Here is a 25,044-nt window from a genome sequence, read left to right as displayed (position 1 = left end):
ATTACAAATATAGCCATGTAACCACAGTCTAAAATCTAACAAATGTTAAAGCTTCACCCTGATGATTTCAAAATTATTTTTAAATAAATAAGTGTTACAGATAAAGTTGAGAAGGTAACCTTCCCTTGGTACCTGTCCTCGATTCCACTCTTTCCTTCACACAAGTAACTATTACTGTGAGATTGATTGGTATCCATGTTGTAACACATCTATTAGTGTTACTTGTATCCATAAGTAACATTTGGATTGTCATATATGTGTACTGTGGATGGCAAGGACTCTCTAGAGAGAACAGGGTCTCTTTCAAAGTCTCATGATGAGGTGTCACGATATACTCATTCTAAAGATTGTTTATTCATCTTAGTGTTTTTGAGATCTGTAAGTTTATATATAAAAAGATATAAAGATAGGTCATTCTTTACATATTCTTCTAATTAATCTCATTTCCAATATACTTTTGTGATCTTCCATTTTATGTAAATGTAGAACAAATATATTATTACTAACCTTTAGATTTTTGCATTTATGACTTTTTCCTCTATTATTCCTGTCCTGTCTTCCATTGAATTTTTTGGTCTGATTTTGTTTTGATTTTTAGCATAAACAGATATTCCAGATTTATCCTTTTTTTTTTTTTTTTTTTTTTTTTTGAGATTGAGTCTCACTCTGAGGGCCTGGCTGGAGTGCAGTGGTGCTATCTCCATCACTGTAATCTCTGCCTCACTGGTTCAAGTGATTCTCCTGCCTCAGTCTCTCTAGTAAATGGTATTACAGGTGCATGTCACCATGCCTGGCTAATTTTTGTATTTTTAGTAGAGACAGGGTTTTACCATGTTGGCCCAGCTGATCTCTAACTCCTGACCTCAAATGATCCACCCAGCTCTGCCTCTCAAAGTGCTGAGATTACAGGAATCCAAGTATATACTTTTATTGATTACATTTAAACATTTTAATATAAACATATAAACAATAAAGTTGTGGATTAACGTAATTTTTACATGCATACTTAAAATGTACAACAGGGTTATCTTATTTTTTCCCATTTTCAAGATATTATTTTCAGTTTTATTATTCTTGATTTAATTGCTATCTATAATACCACTGTTGTTTTCTTTAGCACTAAATACTAAGATTTAATAAATTGTTTTAGCCATTTATTTGCTTACTATTGGTTTTTTCATTTATAACTTTTTCTCAGTTCTTTTTTGTTCCTTAGTAATATATTTTCTTTCAACTTTTTTTCAGTGAAAGTACATAAAAGGTAAGCATTCTTTTATTTCTGAAACCATTCAGCTTTCACATGTGAATGGTATTTATTTTGGTATGAATTTCTGGATTGACAACTATGTTTCCTAAACATTTTTGGAATATTATTACTTTGAATACCAGCTTCAAATGTTTTGCTGAAAACTGCGATGAAATTGGTTGTAATTTCTTTGAAGACAGTCTTTCTTTTCCTTTTATTTTTTCTTTTGGTACTTTTTTATAGGTACCCTAAAACTTTAGGTTCTGGGGTACATGTGCAGATCCTGCAGGATTGTTGCATAGGTACATACATGGCAAGGTGGTTTGCTGCCTTCATCCTCCCATCACCTATATCTAATATTTCTCCCCTCATTATTCCCTCCCGCCCTCCCCACATCCTGCTGTCCCTCCGCTAGCCCCTCTTTGGGTACTTTAAAATATTTTTTCTTTGTTTCATGTTATGCATTTTCACTACAATGTAAACAGATATGGGCTCATTATTTATTTATTTACCTTGGTTTTCTGTGTGCTGCCACATTCTGAGAACTCTTCTTCTCTCTCTTTCTTTAAATTCTCTTTAAAATTTTAAAACTTTCTTTCATATTTAAATCTTTTAGTCATGTCTTAAAAATATCTTTTCACATATTATCTCTACTCTCTACTTCTGGAATTCATATTAGTTATATGTTAAAATGACTATTTTTTAAATGTCTAATAGCTCCTTTATAGTCTCTAAGTTCTTATTTATCTGCTATACTTTTTATATGTCCTTAAATCTAAGTTCTAAATATACAAACTTTTCTTCAGTTCTGTTTACTGCAGCTATGAAAACTATCCTCAAGCCTGAAATCTCAGCACTTTGGGAGGCCGAGGTGGGCGGATCACGAGGTCAAGAGATCGAGACCATCCTGGCCAACATGGTGAAACCCCATCTCTACTAAAAATACAAAAATTAGCTTGGCGTGGTGGCGTGCGCCTGTAGTCCCAGCTACTCGGGAGGCTGAGGCAGGAGAATTGTTTGAACCCGGGAGGCAGAGGTTGCAGTGAGTTGAGATTGTGCCACTCCACTCCAGCTTGGTGCCTGGCGACAGAGCAAGACTCTGTCTCAAAAAAAAAAAAAAAAAACAAAAAAACTATCAACACATTTTTTTCTTTATGTCAATAACTTTATTTTTTATTCTATAATTTTTGTTTGCTTTTTCACAATATAGGCAGTTTTTTCTATATGCATTATAGTCTTTCTATTCTTTCTTCACATACTTGGAGTTGATTTTTTAAATATATTCAATTTATAACATGATTTTAGCCTCCACATTCACAGATAGCACATACTGATGTTCCAGCTTAACCTGGATGTTTCCTTTTTTCCTTCCATAAAATTAATGATTAAACAACCAAATTGTTGAGACTATCCTCTAGGCAAATGGAAAAACATATTTTTAGAATGGTTTCACATTGAGGCTTCATATTATTTCCAGGTAATACTGGGTAATAGGTTCTAACAATTCATATATTCTATTCAGTTTTATTCTTGATGAGCTTTTCATCCTTGAATTATCTCATTATTTCTAGATATTATTCTTTCCTTTTTTCAAGCCCAAGAGAATACATTCATTATTGTGATGGACCAGAGTGACCAGAGACTCTTTGAACCTTAAACTTCTTATAATTTCCCCATGCTCAACTTTCTGCTTTTAATAATCCAATTTTATTTCTCCACTGAAAACACATCCTCAAAAATTGGTCCTGATCTTCTAAACATTGAATATATATCTCTCCCAGTAACATAACTAACAACACATAATACAGGAAAATAAACATTTGCAAAATAATATGAAAAAATGTGAAAAGTAAATAATTTAATTTATGATAATATTTGAGAATATAATAATGATACTTGGTGTTTATGTTTTTTGAAACATATTCATAGACATTTTGATATCAAAATAACATCATGAGACATGAGGTATATAGGCAAAAATATAAATTGATCAAAGGGTTTGGCCTTTAATTATTTGTCTATGTTCACATTGTTAGCAGGTTCAGGGCTGTTATTAGATCTCTTTCCAACATCTGATTCAAACATTAGTCTTTAAGACAAATTTTAAAATATTGTTTAAATACTATATCTGATTTTCAAATAGAGATTTACAATTTTAATGTTATCTTCAAATACATTGATCACTCTTAGGAGACAAATTTAACATTTATTAACTGAAAATGAAATTTTGATATCATAGCCTATCCAATTTATGTTGAACTCATTTTTACTTGTTGACTGTATTGCAAATAACTTGGTCTCTTTGGTATCCTGATAAATTGTTTGTTCAGCTGGTAGTTCCTTCTGTTGTCTTACACCCTTTGCTTTGTCAATATTCATGTTTAACAGTTTATTATTTTTACACTTGAAGTTTCCTCTTCAAGAGGTAACAAAAGATTAGCCTTTTTTTGCATCAATTGGAAAAAATAGTTAATTTTCTAGAAGGTAATGAATATAGAATCAAATATTAGAATGGGGTAGCTTCTAATTTTAAGTCTTAATGTTTAAAATAATTTGAAGAGTCTGAGAATGAGTATGAACCTAGCTTAAAAAATACATTCAAGTATTTTCATTTTTTAAAGTAAATAAATTCGCCTTATTTCCATTTTTGTCACAGATCACAAAAACTAATTTGAATATAATGCCCTCTCTCATAAATCAGAATAAAAATTCAAATTATGTACAACTCACAGTAGAGATAGTTAACAAAATAGTAACAATACTAATCAATGTGGTTATGGTATGCTAATCATTAATTATATAATTTCATTATTATATATTAAGTACTATTACATAATTATGTAATAATTATGCATGCTAGACATAAAGTCATGTACTAAATGTGTAGAGATGAAATTATTTAGAATTTGTCCGGAGATATTTGAGATTCATGTGTTGTAACCTGGAGTGAGTGCTGAGAATGAGTTGTCTGAGAATTCACTAATTGTATTTAATATTCTTAGAAATCACCTCTAACCTATGTCTGAGAGTTTCTGGAGATGAAACCCTGTAATAGTTTTGTTTGAAATTCATGTTCTACCAGATCCAGAGTCAAAATGGTTAGTTTTTACTAGTTTAAGATCTGTTTATTGTCTTTTAAAATTAAATGTTTATATTTTTTTATCCAACTATGCCATTTTATTCTTTCAACATTGGGCAATTTGAAATAAAGGGAAAATATCAAGAACTGTGATTGCAATTTATTATATTACCTTAGCTTCTATACCATTAAAATCTCTCTCAGAGAATAAGCTCATTTATGTAACTATTATAATAATGACAATTATGCATTTAAGATATAGTATGCACCAGGATCTGTATGTATATTGCCTCATTTAACTCTCAACAACTCTGTGAAGTAAAAATTATTACCTCAATTTATAGATGATGATACTAAGCCTTGGGAATTTAATCAGTGTTTGAGTTCTGGTCATTATAACTCCAAAGCTTTTCTCTTCACTACTAAGCTGTACCATACACTATATATGCTCCCATGGAATGGTTGGATAGCACTATCTTGATCACTAGATCAGGTCTAAACTTACTGCTCTTAGCTGCTTCCTTTGCAAGAAGAAGAAAGATTTATTCGTACAAAAATGACCCTAGAAATCTAATAAAGAATAAGTTTGAAAAAATAAATTTAATTGTTATTTTATCTAATAAATAATTGTGTGTGGGCTTATTGTTATGATTATAATTATATGTGGCTAATTTTTGAAATAATTTACTGTTTTATATTTATTCCTAAATAATTTAATTAGAAAAGAATGAAAACTATTTTGATCGTTTAGTAAATTATTATTCCCTAAGAAAAATGGAAGTTAAAGTAGATACAAATAATAATTAGAAATGCAATATTAATGTTCTAAATTCTAATAATCGTGCAGAAAGTTTTGTTAATTATAGAGGATTATCTGTCATATTCAGTGAAGTTGATTAGAATCACTTGTAGACATGAGAATGCTTACAAAATCAAACGAAAGTAATGTGGTATTTTAATTACCCACACCTGCAAACATTCGAAAGAAAACACCCTGGTGATTTTTTTTCAAGTGTTAGAAATAAATATACAACTTGTATTCAGTCTGAAATGTAAAAGAATGCTTCCAAACTTTATTCTTTTATGAAGCATGAAAACTAATATTTCCTCATAATTCTAAGATACCTTCCTAATAGATTACTTTTTATCTAGTTTCTCCTCCATCTCTTTCATTTGCTACTTTATTGTTAGAACTGTCTTTCTACAATTATGTTTTTTTTAAAAGGTACTATTATTCAATTTTATATAGAATAATCTGCAAATTTCTTGGCATAGTTTATGCAGACATTAATAGTAAATGCAGTTATTTAAAATGGATCCAAACCCATTAAGGATTATTTTGCTTTAAAGAAAAGAAATCTATTAAAATTAGCTATGAAATCATTGAAAGATACAAAATTGTTACAAGACACAAGTGCAAAGGCACAGCTTGGTCTCACAGACCAGAACTACTTCTCTGGCTTCATAAGTCCCGGATATTGCAGCTGATTGGTTTCTCATCCTGACTACTCTTTACATCTTCTTCCCTCTCTCTTTCTGCAGTCCAGATTTTCTTCTTTAGTTTACAGAAAATAGCCCTTTTATTTATGAGTATATACTTCCCCTCATACTTAAATCTTACTGCCCAGACTCATTCTGTCCTAAATTCTAATCCTCGAGAGAAAAAAAAGATCAATTGGATATTGGATCTATTTGAGGGTCAATGTCTACATTTTTCTAATCAGTTATAGCTGGCTGGCAGGAAGTGGCATGGCTGCTCCAAGCTAACATGGAGGTGTAACCCAGCATTTTAGAAAGAAGTCCAGGTAATAACCAATTCTCACAAAAGGTAATGCAAGCCTGACATAGCCCCTTCCCCCAGTGCCCAGCCCCAAAATATGTCATCTCTAGGAGCATTTTCATAGCAGCATGATCCTGACTCACTGATCCTTCTCATTTAACAGACAGATACATTTCCTCATGCAGTGCAAGCCATGTCCCTGAGATGTGATAGTTAAGTTTCAAGTAAATAAATTTGGGTGTATTGGGTACCTAGTCATCTGGGCTAACTTCAGTTAAATAGATACTATAGCCATCAATGACCCCTTTCTTGACCTCAACTACATGGTCCACACATTCTGGTATGTCAACCCATGGCACATTCCATGGCATTGTCAAGGCTGAAAATAGGGTATCAAATTTTATACTGCTATTGTTTTGGGAATATCTTTATGTCTACACATTCAGTAGCATAAAAAATATCATATTTTTCTAATTATTTTAACAAACAAATAAAAATTCAATCCTATATTTGAGGAAATTTTCCAAATTGTCAATCTTGTTTATACAAATTCTCTCCTTTCAGCCTAAAGAAAAGTCCCTGAAATTTGGTTGATTTAGGCACTATAACATAAGCTTTCAGGATAGAACCTGTTTCGGTTTAAATTGTGTTTTTGTTCTTTAGATACTGCATGAACTGAAGCAAAAAAAAAAAAAACACACACACACACACAGAAAAACTTGGCTTTTCTTTGCCTTTGTTCTCTCAGTTTTGAAATGGGATAAATACTAATGCCATAGGGTTGTGAGGATTAAATGTGTCAATGCACGTATAAATGTCAGTAGGTGATAGGTCTTTTGTCAGCCCACAGGTTACCAACAAGATATGAACTTCTCAGTTTGTATGAGCATTTATAATTTGGCAGCATAGCTACTTCTGCACCACTTTTGATTCATAGGTATTAGAGAAACCATAGTGACAAATATTTTTTCTTTCTTGATGAAACATCAAACTTTGTAAGCTCTGCAGGTTGCTGCCACTAAGCGATACAAATGTATCAGCTATTCTAGAACTTCTCAACTTCTGTCTTTTAGCTCATTTTAGAAAGCCTGCCTTTTACCTTGTCCCCCAAAGTATTTCTGTTTCTCCTACTAATATACAATATATCATCTCTTCTGAGTCTCCAGTTTTTAAAGGATTTTAACTGTCCCTGTGATTTTTCCTGCAAAACATACTGAGGCATGGAATTTCAAAGGGCCTGCTTTTAATACCCATTTGAATTGGGGTAAAGGAAAAATACTAAAGAAAACACAGACATTGATACATTGAGAATGATCCTGTCATGCTGCAAAGTTCAACTTTACATTTTTTTCCCTACTTACGGTAGTTTTAGCGATTATTAACTTAGTTATATCAATTATTTAGTATTATGTTTTAATTCACCTCACACTATAACTTATTACTTTTGATTATATTAATTTAAAAATAAAATAAGCAAATTTAAGGTGCTTCTTTAAGATCATTCATGAATTAATAAGAAAAATTACTTTCTGAAAAGATAGAAGCGTAGAATATCTAGGAGTAAGAGTTTCAGAGTCAGACAGCTATGGAATGGAATATGGGTTCCACCATTTCCTAGGCACTTACTAACTTCTAACCAATTAAGATAAGTATCAGATTTGAGTTTGCAAAGGGGTTGTGGGTGGCAGGAGAAATTGACCACAAAAGGGAACAAGAGAACTTAAAGATGTGATGGATGTATTCTACTTCTTCGTTGTAGTAATTTGAAATACACACACACACACACACACACACACACACACACACACACACACTACACTGTACATCTAAAAAGGTATGAGTGTTATTGAATAAAAATCGTGCAACAGTAAGCCTCAGTTTAAAAAAACAGGATGATGACTTTTTAAGGATGTATTTAACACCCAGTGAGCTCTCAGTAAGTATTAGCTTTTATCATCATTAATACCTAGTATTCTGATAAGAAATAGAATTTTCCTTGAAGCGATATGTGCAGCTTTTTGTTATAGCATATAAAAGTATAAATGGTGAGGAATTAAGAGGGAAAAATATTGGAAATACGTCCTACAGTCTCTCAAATCTATGGATATGGAAAAATGACTATATTGACATGGTGCTGAGACGTTCAAAGGTGGAAATGGAAAAAAAAAAACACACAGAAGAAAACAGTCAGATTATCAAGCACTTTTTAAGAATGGTTTCTGCTTTCTGTTTTCTCTGTCACTGCCACTGGGATTTTGGGAAGCATTCCACTCTGCCACCTATTCATATACAATGGTTTTGTTTTTTTTCGAATGGCCCAGGTAAGCTGTCTCCAAGCTTAAAACTAGAAATATAGAACCTCCTTTCAGAATGATTATACAATAAAAATGGAGTAATATTTTAATATTATACTAAGCTACTTATTCAGAATTTAACTGAAGTGCGTAATTGCAGTGTTATGGAATATATCTTCAATGTTTATACAATTCTAGCAGTTTTTGTAACTTTCTACAAATTTAGTATGTATATTTCTGAATTAGTTTAGTTTAGTAGAAATAGTAAAAACTATATAACCTCTTCAGTAGAAATACAAACCACTTTTTAGGTAGCTTAAGGCTGTTTGGCTAACAACAAATGATGTAGTTGGTTTTTGAATAGAAGGAAACTGAAGTTCTTTACGGATTATTTGAATAGGGGAATACACACTTAAACTGAGGAGTGTTTAATTGTATCTTTTTATTTCAGCTCTTTTAACTTACTAGCCATATGATACAGGACAAATTACTTAACTCTGAGATTCAATTTCCTCTTCTGCAACAGTGAGAGAATTACTCCACCTACTTCTATCTAATGCTGTGAGGATTAAATACTACAAATCAAGTAAAGTACTCAGCAAAATGCCTACACATAAGAATTCAGTATCTATTACTTATATTATTATTATTATTATTTAAATAATTTGGCACAGGTCAGAAAAAGCAGATCTAAACATAACATTTGAAAGAAAAGCAAATGTTAAATAAGAATAATACTTTCTAAATCATATCTATTAAAATTTGTTTTTTTTTCTTTCTGTGCTTTTTCTTTTTGTTTTATAGGGGCTAGAAGTTTGTGTCTCTAAATTGAATGTATTTTATGGAGGAGGTGAAACTATTACAAAGGTAGCAATATGTAACAATTATGAAACACTTATTTAGTCCAGGTCCTGCTCTAAGCACTTTCTATGTGCTTAGTAAGTCAATCCTCACCACCCTAAGAATTAGGTACTATGGTTATGTCTCTTTCAGAGGGGAGACAGGCCTTGCACTAGTAGTTTGTTCTGATTACACAAAAATGAAATGGTTCAAAGACTATTACACAAAAAAATGTTTCAAAGAGTCTTAATTGTGTTATGTATGTGTATTCTTATTATTAACACTGGCATTCCAGTCTTCTTTTTATTACTCTGTTATTATTATTTTTTCCACTGCCATTTATGACTTGCTTACTATGTTCTCGTGACTGTACCAAACAGTTTCAGTATATTATCTCAACTGATGTACATGAGGAAATAATGTCAGAATTGTCTCATTTACAGATGAGAAAACTGAAACACGTAACTCTGAAACCTGCCCATGCTTATTAAGAGGCAACGTCAGGTTTCATATATCATCTACTTGGTTGCATAATCTGATATTACTAGCGGTATATCAGTAAAAAATATGATAGAAATGTTTTCTGACCACTATTTTTAAATAGCATGACATGGAAGGCACAACTGTTAAATCATATTGCCAATTTCATTCATTCATACAACCCATTATAACATAGTAAGACAGTGGCCAAAACAGTAGCTGTTATAATTATTATACATACTATTCTTAATAATTTGTAGACAAATTATGATTATTTATCTTATCAAATTCACCAAGAGAAACAGATTTGTGCATTTCACCATCTTTGCATAGTGTTACCTGCTTCCATCTCTGACTTTAACTTCTTTTTCTATTATATCAAATTCAAATATTGCTAAAGGGATCTAGACTCTCAGGGGTTTATTATTTTCCTTTCCCAAGCATGCTGCAGAACAACAACTGCCTCCTCATCATTACCATACACCACATATGGCTGGGGCGGTTGCACATCCTCACCCCATGGCAAACACATATATACTTACACACATACATCTACCTGTACATTTGCCATTCTTCTGTTTCAACTGAGCAAGATAATATTAAGAAACTTTACTTCTAAAATTGGCTTCAGATTTTACTTTTCTCATGTATAATGAAAGAAGTAATGTCTTGACAAAATGATTTCCATGTTCCTTGAATTTTCTCAGTCATTCCCACCTTGACCTGATTTCTATAATCCTTTACCACTTCAGTCATCTCTGTTCATATTCTGTCTGGTAGATAATTCTCTCAAACGTGTCAAAAATATCTAAAGCCTTATATTTTATTACTTTGTTCTTTTCAAGAGAAACAAAGGCCACTCTTACCTAATACCGGATCTTGTAGCTCATACAAGCATCATAGTTTGATGCTTGAATCAAATGGAGATTTAATTTTAGATGTTTTATTATTTAGCTTATTAACTTTATATAATATTTTTAAAATAAATTTTTATCACTTTACATAGTATTAATAGGCTTATGTTATAAAATATTAAGTAATGAAATAATTTAATTTTACTTTACTTCTTTACCTGACACATTTTCCTAAGTTTGGAATTATTTTGATTTCTTTTTATTTTGACATTTAATTATTTTAGTGTAATCTAACTATATTAAGTGCAATCAATTATGCTTAAGCCACTTTATACTCATTTACAAAATTTGGAGAAAATCTATTAACTTTGTACCACAAAAGATATAAAGTATAAAAATCACATTAATCATTAATATTCTTTCTAATCTCAGGTTTCACCTCCTATTTTTGTTTGGTGGTTGTCCCATTTTTGGTTATTGCAGTTTTCTGTCTTAAATGCATTTTATATTGAAGAAAAATCTGCAGAGTCTTTTTTTAGCTGCTATCTTGGCTCATTTGTTCACAGGTGGGGTCCTTATCTTGGAAATTCTCACTCTCCTTTAGCAGTTCTTCTATTCTCTACTCCTGGAAATGACTGCAAAGGCTATTTTATACATATGTTTATTATTCTTGGAATTTCTCAGGGCTTACATGGTCTTTGTAAAAACTTTAAGGGCTAGACAATTATAACATTTTTAATATAAAATATCCATGAAGTTGTTGAGATTCCAGTAACAGAAAAGCAGGAAATTCTTAACAAAGAGAGACGCTGCTTAGTGCTGTTATTGGCACACATATTTAAAATTTATCCAGCACATGTTAATTTAAGCAAGCCATAGAATGGAAGTGCGTTTTATGGTGACTCTTAATTTGAGGTATTACAACAAAACAACTAAAACAATAGATCTATGGAATTGTATATTTTTATTACCTTTCTAAAGTCAGAACATATTGCTTTAGAAAAATAACTTTTTATTTTGGGGATTGTCACATACTGAATGCTCAGTAAATCTCTGTGTATTTTTTTTAACATTACAGAAGGGATAATTTTGCTGCAATGCAAAATCTGATGATGGTAGACAATATACTCAACTTCTAATTGTTTCCCTATAGTAACTGAATTACATTTTAATATGTTTCCTTCCCAGCAGTAGGGCAATGAGTTTTTCAAATATTAAACAATAAGAAATAAATTATGCACTTCACATAAATATAATTTTTTAATAAATTAGCTACATAATCATCTCACCTTCTTTGCAACAGAGATAAAAGGCTGGTCCAAATGATGTATTAGCCCTATCTATCAAACCTTATCATTCTTCCATTTGTATGTTTCAGAATTTTTAAGCATCTGGTATGAGAAAATTCAGTGGGTTTAAATCAACAGCGAGAACAGGCAAGTGTTAGTGGGTAAGTTATGGAGGTATGTCCTACTTCTATCAGATGTGTAAGAGCCTCTAATTGCCACTGTTTTCAATGAGTTACATGGGAGAGATCTGCAACATACAGAAGAGTTTTATATATCACTATATCTAAAGAAAAATCCATCATCTACTACACACTACTTGATGGAACACATTTTCTTTTGTGAAGCTAGAAATGATCAAGAGTTAATGAATTTGTCTCTTGTGTAAAATATAGAATTCTTTCCCTACTATTTTACTAGATATTGATAGGTAAAATTTTGCTTTCCTAAATTGAGAGTGAATAAACATAGATCATCTTTATGGTGTATGACTAATGAATACGGAATTTTTTGTGTGTGCTAGGCAAAGTGGTGGGTAGGTCAGAAAATGCCTTTATAGTCAGCAAAGATATACTGCCACATTTACAAGCAAAAGTGTAAAAGGAAAACGCAAATGATTACTCTTAACTTGATGCATCTTTCAGCCAGCATGTAGACAAAAATAATATAGTCTTCCATCTAAGTTTGTCATGATATACATGATATAATACTTTGAAGCAGAATGTAGAAAAGCTAAAATGCTTTAATAACTATATACATTTAACGTTTAAAATAAAATGCTTTATTTAAAAAATAACATCAAAATTCCCTATTTGTATTAACAACAAGAATTTTGAATGTATTATTCCATAAAAGATAATATTGAGAAAATAATCCAAGATTAGGCATTGCCAAGAGCTAAAAGTTAATGCTATGAAATGATAGTTTGTTTTGTTGTATTTTTAAGTAAGAAAAATAGGCTAGGGAGAAGATGTAGACAGCATGAACAAGAAAAACAAAACTTAAATATTTGACATATGTAGGGCAAGGTATTCTTGATGGATCATTGTCTTAGCTTGTTTCCTGACCCACATAGTGCCTAATATCAATCAGAGAGAAAGTCTTCTGACTACAACCCCATTTTACAAGCATTTCTCCTGAGTGCTCTATCAATTGAAAAAAAAAAGCTTTGATTTATTCACTGACAATTATTGGCTATTCTATCATTCTTTTCCCTGTTCAAACATTTATTTGGAATTTCTACAAATACAAATTTAAAATTACAAACAGGGACTTCAATGTACTGGCCTTGGCACGGGTCTGTATTCTATACAGATGCATTCTACCAGAAAAATTAATGTTTTCATGGGAATTCAGCATGAAGATACTAAAAATGCAGATCTTTGCTAAGGAATTCTGATGTAAGATATATATCTCCTGATTCACAATGCAACTCATGCTAAGTAATTTTGTGAGATAATGATGAATTTGTTGAATAAGCAGAATGTGTTTATATTGAACATTTAGTTTTTCCCAATTACAGAAATGTCCCTATTCATATGGGCATTTTGCTGTTATGCGAATATGACGCAAAATATAATGTTAATTCTAAACATTGTCAAGTTTAAGTCTGTGTGTTACAAAAGGGTTCAGATAAATATTATAAAATACTAGTAAATAGTCAGACATTTTTTCTAAGTTACTATAACCATGCATATATTTACCAACATTCAGTTAATAGTTGTTTTTACAATTTTCATCTAGATATTAAATATTAAATACTGAAATTTATATCAAATACCTATAGGAGATTTTGCAAGGAAAGAAAGTGGATTAAACAGCAGTTATAATGCCTTTGTTTATTAATTACTTTCAATTACATTAACTATATCATTTAAATTGCTAGATATGAAGAATAAGTATTTTACCTTTAAATACTTTCCTTCTTGTAGATATATTTTATGTATCAATATTACCAGTAAAGAAAAATCTGAAGGATGAGTTTTTAGTGTCTTTTGTTATGGTTTCCTTCTAATTTCAATGTGAAAGGCCAGAATTCTATCTATAATACATGATCTGACAAGAAAAGAAAAACATCTGCAATGATTTCATTTGTGATTCCATTTCCTGTGTTGCATTAGATGCAGTATAAAACCTTCTACACAAAACATCAATTTTATTTTGACGATTAAACTTAAAAAAAAAAAAAAGCGCTCCCAGGATGAAAACTGGTCCTATTTCCAACAAGCAATCTCTGTTTATTTTATCCACCTGAAACATCTGAATCTCCAGATTAAGTAGTTTTGCTAATTGGTTTACATCTCCAATCGGGTGTAGTTCCTTAAATATTTATACAGTCTTAATGTATATCATGCTGGTTTTATTAATTTTAACCCCAAAGCCTCTTCTACCAATTACCACTTAATTACTATATTGCTTTTCCTGTTGATTGCCTTTGTTCTTTACTACAATATTTAAAAAAAAAAAAGCGTTGGGGGAGGGCAGAGATATGAGTCTTAAAATAGCTAAAGAAAATACCTTTTGGAATGATTCACTACGCAGGACGGCACTTCTCTGACTCACCTGTCTATTGCAGGCAAACTTCATTTTTTTTGTTTTGCGTTGCTTTTTCTTAACCCAAAGTCCTATGCTTTTTTTTTAGCCTAAGAAAACAAAATAAATAAAAATATTTTTCTTTGATGCGGTTGATTTTAGTCTTGATGTACCTTGATAAAAGCACATCAAAGTCATTGAATCATCCTATTTTTCAACCCATCAGCAAAAGGAAACATGCCCCACAGGAGCTTACTAAGATCCCTCAACCAAAAAAATTTAAAATATTACCCTGGTGAAACTCATTTAATATTTTACTTTACAAATTGTGTTTGTGAAAGACATTTGTTTCCAGTGCTAAGTTTTTAAAAATTCTAATGTCTTTCTAGAATGTGAATTATTTTAGAATGTAAAATTAAACTTGTGAAATATAACGATTAGCACACACACACATATATTGGAATATTTGACATTTAAAATGTTAACTTTATCTGAAATAATATCATTAAATATAATAAGGAAGTTTATTTTTTAAATTTGTATTTGCCTAAATAAGTACAAAGAAATATTTTTCACTACAAATAAAAATCAATTTTTAAATACTCAGAGGATAAAATTCCATACTATTATATTTTAGACACTGTGTATTGAAATACTCAGTTCTGGTTTCTAAAGAATATAAGTTAAAATTATATTATACTCATATTTTATATGTTTACTTATATGTTTAGTGACATTTTTATCTTCACCTATCATTTATCGATTTGCAAATAAGATGTGTATATATATATATATGTATGTATATATATCTCACACACAAATCACACTTTTTCTTTCATTCATATATATATATATATATATATATATATGTTGATGGAAGGGCAGTGAGAAGCAGTAAGAGTAACAAATAGATATGCATTATTTGTTTTTAAAAAAAGTGATTTATTATTATTCCATCTTGCTAGATGTCACTGGTTGATATTAGTTGCCAAAGTTTTAAGATAATTTAATTTAATTTAAAATGACATACGCTCATTGTTTTTTATATAATTTCGGTTCCTCACAGTTGTTCTAGCTTTTTGATGGCAGTTCTATTTAATATGTAATAAACTAGATTAAACATTTGTTAAATAAATTATATGTAAATATACATAAAACATCTGAATTAGGCTTTTTAGTTAACCATACAACATTTTTTCAATTTTTAATCCAAATTCTTTTTTTTTTAAATTACACTTTAAATTCTGGGATACATGTGCAGAAGGTACAGATTTATTACATAAGTATACACGTGCCATGGTGGTTTGCTGCACCCATCAATTCATTATCTACATTAACTTTTAGAATACTTGAGTATTGATTCTACATTGTGTTTTCCAGTGATGAAAAATATATATACATTATGTTGTCACTAATACATGTTTCTAACATTTTAAATAGCATTTACATGTAAACACTATGTAACTACTAATTTTGTCCCTAGCACATACGAGATGCTAAAAGTATTTGATGCTTATATGCATCAATCAATAAGTAAGTTCCATAGTATAAGTTTTCAACTTATCCTATCAAGTAACCACTGCACAACTCTCATAGTTTTTACGTAAATAAACAAGCTCCTAATAATTTTTTTCTTTCTAGTCGCCTTGCAGGAATTTGCACATTATATTTTCCCATATTTAAGTTTTATACCTCCAAGGGAAACTTATTTATCCAGCCTCAGCTTCCTCAGCTTTCTTGTGTGTCAAGGCATTCAGGACACTTTCTAGTCTTGGTCCAAACTACTTTTCTCACTCTCTCTCTGTTCCCTGGCATGTTCTCCATTCTTCAGAGAATAATCTGCTAGCTTTCCCTCAACCATGTTTAATTTGCTCTTAACATCTTTGTTTCTGTTGAAGCCATTATCCTCTTGCTTCTAACACAAATCACACTCATTCTTTAATCTTTAGATCAAATCCTATCACCCCCAGGAAGCTTTCCCAACCACTGTGGTTTTCTACATCCCTTAGAATCCTGACACCATGTTATGACTCGATCATTCTTTTGTTTGGGGTTATGATGCATGCTTCTCTTCAAGTAGCAACATAAACCCTAGATTTTTGCCAAACACCAGTATGGTATTTGTATAGAGATACTCGATATATTTTAGTGAGTAAAATAAGTAGATCTGCTCTGTTGGATAAGTAGCTCACATTTCTACTCACCGGAAAATAGTGAGTAGTTAGAGCCAATTGCATAGATACTACGAGGATTTAATTATATTTCTTGACATGAAGCTGGATTTCACCACTGAACAAGGTTCTAATTAATCCAACATATGTAAATGTACAACATTATACACACACCAAGCCACATGCTGCTAGATTAGGACAAGATTTAAAATCAAAACAAAACCAAATCACTTCCTTTTGCTGACATATAAAATGGAATTTGTTTTCTTTCCAGGTTTTTAATTTGTTTTTGAAAATCAGGTATCATTAACAAGACAAATGCTCTTCTAGTCTGCATTTTGGTAAAAATAAAGATTACATGATACATATTTTAAAGCATATCTTATTTTTAAAACTGATAGTCTTAATTTTTCTTTAACAAGGATTTGAAGAGATCAATCATCTATTTTGATATTCTGGAGTTCAGTTGTACACAGAGGATCTCATTGCTTGAACTTTCCTTCTCTTTATACATAGACATTTTAATAAAATATTCATAAGAGATTGTTGACTATAGAACTATGGCAATCCTCTTGAGTGATCCTGGGAGTTTTTCAGTCAATGAGCTCCATGCGGCTCTGGCAGCATGAGCTACGCTCCATAAATCAGACTAAAACCATTTTATGCTGCTTTTAAAATTACTGCTATCAACAAAACCCATGAGGCTGAATTACTTAATCTATGCAGATGTTGTTAACTGCATTAATTATTTAATTCTGACAATAAAACAGCAGTTCCATTTGCCTTAATGCAGACCATTCAGGCTGCTGTTTTGAAATGACATTTAACAAAATGACCGCTAGATGGGAGTAGACAACTTTTTAAACTCTGTACAGACAGTTTGAAAATGGTAGTTGCTAAACTTAGATGTAAGGTAATTCTAGGCTACTGTATTACATTTCTAACCAAGGCTCAGGAAGTATCTTTTGTTAACTAGTGTAGGTTACATTAAGATTGAATTGCTTTCCTCAAGAACTAAATTAATTTTAGGGAACTTTCTTCTTTTTTGTTAACATAGTCATTTCTATGATTTCATGATGAATACAGAATATTAGAAACTTTTAAATCTTTATTGACATGAAAACCAATTTCACAAACCAGTTAAGTAACCGCTAGTTCCATAAATTAAGTGATCCTTTTGAAGTCTGATGGTATTTATTTAATCATATTAATCAGAAATTAACACAAGGAATTGTATAGGTTATTGCTGCCTTAGACTGCTAGTTAATGGATTACTTTATGCACATGTGTTAAATATTAAGCTTCTCCAATAATGCATGTGCATAAAGGCAGACGTACAGAAAGCAAAATTATTCTTATTTTTAACCATAGTGAACCACGGCAGGACAATGAAATTATAATTGGTTCTAATTAGCACTCTTCAAGCAGTTAATTGTTTAAAAATTTAAAAATTTTGTTGTTTTTGTTGTTAACCTCCATCTAAATCACACAGGAAAAAAGGTAAAAACTATCTTAGGATATGATACAAAGATAACCAAAATTCATGGGTGGCTTTTTCAGTTTGAATGAATATCTATGAAGCTTACATTTGTGTGTGTGTGTGTGTGTGTGAAGGCTGGGGTTGGGGGAGTGGATGAACTCTGAAAAAAAGTTTATTTTAAATTGCAATATGTTTCTCAAGAAAAAGCATGTCTCTGTAACAGTTATGCTCTTTTTGTTTTTGTTGTTATCATTTATAGCTACATAGAGAGAGGGGTCATTAACTTGAGGCAAATGTCACAATTTTTGCAAAAGCTTTGAGCTTTCTTACTTTGCTTTGTTTCAAGAATCACTGGAAATCTCTCTGATTCTAGCTCCAGTTGTCTTCAGTGAGGCCTGCCACACGTGAGATGAACATGAAACTGATTATCTTCTTTGTGCAATGCTAGTCGACATAAAAAAATTTAGATATCCATTTCTCTTACATATGTCAAAAATAAAAAAATACAGTCTTTCAAATCCATGGTCACACTGTGTAGCAAATTGAAATCTCTACGATATATTTTTTTTCTGTGTGCTCAGGTTCACCTCTATTTTTTAAATGTGAATTCTTCAATGTCAAACTTTGCAAAATATCTGAACAGATATGACATGTGGAGCTGTTCTTTCAGGCTTTTTTTCTCTATAATGCCAATAGGGTCTTTAGCAACCAATTATCAATTAGGGTTTACTTTCATAATAACATGTTTTACTTTATTTCTATGTGTTTCATACAGAATTCATTACAAATTTAGCTTCTAATAATGCAGTCTTTAAGAAATTATTCATAAATATAATCTCTTACAGCACGTTTCTTCCATTTGATCCTTTAACCACACTTTTTCTCTTTCAGTCTCATCTCACAGTTACCATTTTGTCAAGTTTACATCAAATCTATAAAATAACTTGATTAATAGAAATGTTGAATTTTATCCAAATTAAATATTATACATTTTAATCTCAGTAAAAATGCCAAAAAATTATAAAAAGTTGTCTTTATGAAAATTGTGAAATTTCAAATAATACAGTAACTATTAAGTATGTTTATTATCCTATTAAATGGCAATAATATGTCTGCCACATGATGAACAAGAAAAAATGTTCTTTGTAATATAAATAAGATATGCAATTTCAGAGGAAATTTCTAAACAGGTTTAATTGTCTTCTGTATTCCCCTTAAGAAAGTTGAATTACATAACAACATTTTTAAAAGCAAAAACAGCACTATGATATTTCAATATATTTTTAAAGTAAACATTTTCATTCATACACAAGATGTAAAAATGCATATCAGTTTAGATAACCAAATGCATTTCATTAGTAGCCTCTCATTTTATCTAATTTTATATGGTTTGAGAGCCTCAAAAGGTTGTTACATTTATTTCAGTAAAAATTATAACAATGACGTTAAAAAGAAAATGTCAATTCAAAAATAGACCTAAATCTCTTGTTTTTATAACCCTGATGACATATTGGCTACAGAAAATATTTTCATTATAATTTATATACTTCAGTAGGAGTAGAAGAAAGCAAAAGATTGTTAAATGGTGACTGCTTCTTTTTAGCCTTATTTTTCACTAAAATGCAAACAGATTTCTCTTGGTAACTCTTATATTATTATACGTAGGATCCTAAATTATTTTCAAATTTTCATTTTTTTTATGGAAGCATGTTTTTTCCACATACTCTGTATCTTATATTTTCCAGTTAACTAATTTTTATTATCCTTTCTTAGTTGTAAATATCAATGAAGCAAATATATATTTGTATGTATAACTATATATAGAATATATATTTTAAATTCTATGAAGTGTTTCACCTCATTTTTTTTATATAAAAATTGAGCTGCCTTAAAAGAAACTCCCCACTAACTTTCTACATGTACTCTAATTCATTGCCTCACAGCCAATCATAAAACTGCAGAAGATACCAAATTGAAATTCCTGGGGACAATTCAGTCAGGCCACATGGGATTTGGGTCTGGTTTCTGTTGTTTTGGAAGTGTCCAGTTTGTAAACAATGTGCTAATCCTGGAAAGAGCGAGACATCTTCAATTTAAGTATGAAAAATGCAAATAAAACCAGGTGATATGTTTCTGTGCAAAAAAAAAAAAAATGTTAAAAAAATAAAAACTAGCTATGAGGGCTTACTAACTTTTTGCTTATGTTTTACTTATATTTTGTTTTCTTGACTTAAATATATTATTGCCTGGGAAACTACATAACTTCTTAGTGTCTCAGTTTCTCTATAAAAATAAAGAGAACACCACCTGCTCTCTCTCTGTCACTCTTGTTTCTTTTTTTTTTTAAATCACAGAAATATTAAAAGAATTAATGAAATCAGTTTTGCAAAAGCACATTCAGCCCTGGGGTAGAAAATGCTCTGAGGAAATATAACATGATAATATCAAAGTAAATGTCTCTCTAACAACAACAAAAAAGTGTATTGAGGTGAACAAAACAACTAGTATACATGCAAAGAAAGCATGTTTTAAGGTATCTAACTTCACTGTCTGCAAAACTGAAGCTCTGGAGGATCCTCTCTTGATTGCCAGTTAATGCTAAGGATTATACAAATTCAATAACCAAAATAACTTAATTGCTATAAATGTTCTTTGCCAAAGCTTAACAAGAACCTGTTTATTTCCAATTAAATTAGATCAAAATTTTATGTTATGAAGAAGTAGAATAGACATGGTCTTCTGCTTTTGCTATTGGCACTGGTAACAGATGTATGCTGTTTTCCCTCTTCTGTTTAATGAAGTGTGTGTGTATGTGTGTGTAATTTAAGTATAAGTTATATGTTTAAATATAAATATGACATACATATTTTAGATGTGTGTAAACTTCAGAAAGTGCATATATCCAAAAGCTGACCTACTAGATTTTCAATCTATGCATTTTTTAAACAAGAACTTAAACGAAATTCTATATTTCAAAATAAAGTAAATATAAGGCAAGTGTATTTATTGAAATTGACAACAATTAGTATAAAAATCAAATATACATAGCTATAAAATATTGCATAGAAAACATTTATACATATCGATCTAATTAGCCATTTTGGTTTACCCAGTCAAGATACAATCTCAAGCCCTTTTCTGTTAAACAAACAGTAAGTAGTGAGAGATTTCCCTTTGCCTTCAAAATAAAATACACTACTAATTTTTCATAGCTCCAGAATTTAAATAAGTAAACACATATTGTGTACGGTATTACATTTTATAGTCACACTCAGCATATTTGATTTGTAGAGAAATCTTATTCAAATTTCACAGAGTTTAGTGTGAATGGGAACATAGAGTACATTATCAAAGTCAAAGGGAACCAAGGTGGAATAAAGCTGTGGCTTCAGCATTTCTAAAGAGAGGAGAATAACCCTTTCTAAACAAGCTTATTTGATTTGGAAATTTTCCAAGCTTGCTTAACATGAACTACATTTTAATTCCAGAATAATCAGCCAGAGGGAATGGTTTTATAGTCGACACATAAGTTTTGAAATACTTGGACTTCCTGCAATTACAGGTTCAAATCCCTGTAGTGCTCCATTCTTCGGTGGTGGCTGAGTTAAGTACCACGCACGTGTATACACATGTGTGAGGGGATTTTTTACAGATGAGGCATCCAAAACGAGAGCATTGGTTGCACTGTGTGAGGATCCCAATGCAATTTTCCAAAGAACAGAGTGTGTGGCTCATGAATGACTGCAGCTTCTGGGAATCTTGCCAAAAACCTAGGGCAACTGAGAGTATGGCTTTGCTCTAAAGGAGATTAAACTCCCTATTTAAAAGCTCCCTATACTCCACCATTGTGAGGGTTACACGCATTACCTTTACTATGTTAGATGGTGAGTTAATACACATGCCTAAATGCAATATCTTAATTGTCCTCTCTCTCCTTGTCAGACAGAGTTGGTAGAACTGCCACCACACACAGCATTCAAGGTTATTGATTTTCAACAGCACACACCAGGGCTATTGCAAGGGAAAATATTATATGCACTGGATGGATAATCATGTAAAAGGCAAAAAGTGACTCATAGAAGTTAGTAAGAACATAAAAATAAATATTTTTTAGTAAGCTAAGGTAAAGAGATTAATTTACCTATGATTCATTTAGTTATATGTTTTCTAACTCTGGCCTGTAACATATAAATATCACTGTTTTTCACAAAGATTAGATAGGATAATAAGAATGAATAAAAACCTGACACCTTATTTGAGCCTATCTCCTCAAATACATCTTTCTAGCTTATCAATGTGTATAACACACACATTTATATGGCCTTTATATATAGTTAGGGGAGAAATCTGTTTTACTTAACAAATTATTTAATAAATCCAATTTATTTTACAATATTTAACAACTAATATATTTGAAAAAATCTATAAAGAATGCGAGATGGTAATTAATGAGTAATAAACAATGTTTTTGCTGCTGTTGGTGTTTTCTTAATAACCTTTTAAATTTTTAGATGACTGTTATAATTTAATCACTCTGTGATATTGCAAGTGTCTGACATGGAACAAATCATGGAATAAATATAATACAGGCTTCCAACATCGATTTTTTCTTTATTTCTTTTTTTCTTTTTTTTTTTGAGATGGAGTTTCACTCTTGTTGCCCAGGCTGGAATGCAATGGTACCATCTTGGCTCACTGCAACCTCTGCCTCCTGGAGAGATGGGGTTTCAGCCATGTTTGCCAGGCTGGTCTCAAACTCCTGACCTCAGGTGATTTGCTCACCTCAGCCTCCCAAAGTTCTGGGATTACAGGCATTAGCCACTGAACTGGCCTCTATTTTTTTCTAATTTTTAATAAATCTACTGAATTATTCGCCTGAGAAGTAATTTAATTACATCTCAGCTAACAGAATCCTATGAAGATGAGTTGTGTAATGGATGCTAATATTCTCCAAAAAATATAAAGCCTTGTGAAAGCATGTTTTTTCCCCTATACTTTAGACTTGCATTAAAATTAGCAATCTTTGAAGGAGCCAAAGAAAATAATAAAATATGACATAAGATAGTGAACATAGAAGTATTCCAAATGAATCATTAAATTCTAAAACAAATCATGGTAAATGTAGTTAATCTACATTTAGCTTTAGAGGTCTTACTATTGGTGACACATTTTGATTTTCCAGCATGTCAGTTTAGTGATTTATTAAAATCTGGTTTTGGACCTAGACTATTAGAATAAGTGTGTGTATATACATACATATATATATATATATATATATATATACACTTTTTTTTTTTAACAGAGTCTCATTCTGTCATCCAGTCACCCAGGCTGGAGTGCAGTGACATAATCTTGGCTCACCGCAGTCTGCCTCACGGGTTCAAAAGATTTTCATGCCTCAGCCTCCGGAGAAGCTGGGATTACAGGCGCACATCACTACTCCTGGCTAATTATTTGGTATCTTTAGTAGAGACAGGGTTTCACCACTCTGGCACGGCTGGTCTCACACTCCTGGCCTCAAGCGATTCGCCCACCTTGGTCTTCCAAAGTGGTAGAATTACAGGAGTAACTTACCATGCCAGGCCTTGAATATTTTACATTATCATTTTTAAAATAACATTGGTTTACCGTTGTAGCAAGCTCGAAAGCTCTGAGTGAGACTGACGAGTTTTTAGGTTTGTTTCGTCAGCTGATTTATATACCAAAGGTTTGAAGACGTGATTATTCTACAGGATTCTTAGGGTGCCACTTCGCTAGCCGGAAACCTCTGTGGCCTGGCGTTGCCTCTGCTTGGGTTTTGCTTACATCCCCTGGGCTCCTTCTGCCCATTTGGCCCAGCAGGCTGCGCTCAGTTCGCGCGACCGGCCCTTATCCCACGCCTACCAAAGACAGGCCCTTATCCCACGCCAGACCCAGAGCGACAAGGATTTTATAAGCAAGTGAAGGACCTTGGGGCCCTGCCTTGCCACTGTGCACAGCCAGGCACTCCGCACAGGCTGTGTGTGGTGGGGTGGCTGTGGTGAGGCCGGCAGCTCCAGGCGCCGGCACAGGCGCTGGCTCTGAGTGAGGCTGTGGCTGGACTAGAGGTACAACAAGGGGCTTCCGGGGCAGGCATGGGCAAGGGGAACGTGATGGCGCCTGAAAGCTCAGATATGCTAAAAACTGCAGAGCCCCAAAGCGGGTGCTACAGCATGTCACAGCCGTGGCTCAGGAAACCCAAGGTCTGGGCTCCTAAAAGGGCCATAGCTCTTCTCTCCTCATTACCACTAATGTGGCAAATGGGGGCAGGTACGGGGACTTCAGCCCTGTTTGTGATACAGCTCTTTCAGTCCTACCATTCGGTGGGTCCGGAGTTGTTTTCCCGCATCCAGGGAGACTGAGGTATGCAGAAAAGTGGAGGGTGAAGCAAGGCGGAGAGGAGCTTCACTGAGCTACAAAATGGCTCTCAGGAGACCCAGGGTGGGTAACTCCTTTCCGCATCCGGGTAGTCCGGACGTGTGTGTCTGAGTGTGGCTGAGTCCTCGGTTTTTATGGACGCAGAAAGGCGGAAGTACGTGATGATTTACCCATAGGCGGTCTATAACTTCTCACTCCAGTCAGTGGACGCCACCAGAACTCGCAGTTTAACCCCAGGCTTCAGACTGTCTCTGGCTTGAAGGTAGGGGTTTTATTGGGCACCCGTCCCTTTCTACCTAGAAACCTGTCTGCCTCCTGTCATCAACATGCTGTCCATGGTGCTCAGGTTGTTCATGCCGAGGAGTGCCTGCTGTCCTGTGCGGAGCCGCCCTCTGCCCTCCATCCCTTCCCTCACACTCCTCGGAGCTCAAAGTCCGGAGAGGGTCAAGGCGGCAGGGGGCTGGCATGTCAGCATGCACACACCAGGCCGGGTCACACACAGCAGCATCTGGGCTCCACCACAACTTTGCTCTGCGCTGGAGTGGGCACTCGGAGTGGGAAGAGGCCAGGGGGTGGGAGCAGGTCCTTCTGAGCCTGCAGGGGCCA

General features: G+C 32.6%; 1 long non-coding RNA gene across 1 annotated transcript in view; it reads right to left on the bottom strand.

Annotated features, from left to right (window-relative positions):
* LOC128931797 (uncharacterized) overlaps positions 1–24,592 on the bottom strand; it is a 28,446-nt gene extending 3,854 nt beyond the window's left edge. Inside the window, exons 1-2 of the long non-coding RNA XR_008480751.2 lie at positions 24,378–24,592; positions 14,422–14,501 (exon numbers count right to left, since the gene is read on the bottom strand). This is a non-coding gene — a long non-coding RNA (uncharacterized LOC128931797). The remainder of the gene's footprint in view (positions 1–14,421; positions 14,502–24,377) is intronic.
* Positions 24,593–25,044: the final 452 nt, after the last annotated feature.

Source organism: Callithrix jacchus, chromosome 4 (assembly GCF_049354715.1).
Source record: "Callithrix jacchus isolate 240 chromosome 4, calJac240_pri, whole genome shotgun sequence".
NCBI lineage: Eukaryota > Metazoa > Chordata > Mammalia > Primates > Cebidae > Callithrix > Callithrix jacchus.
Note: the sequence above shows the minus strand (reverse complement) of the source record. Positions and strands in the feature narration are given on the sequence as shown.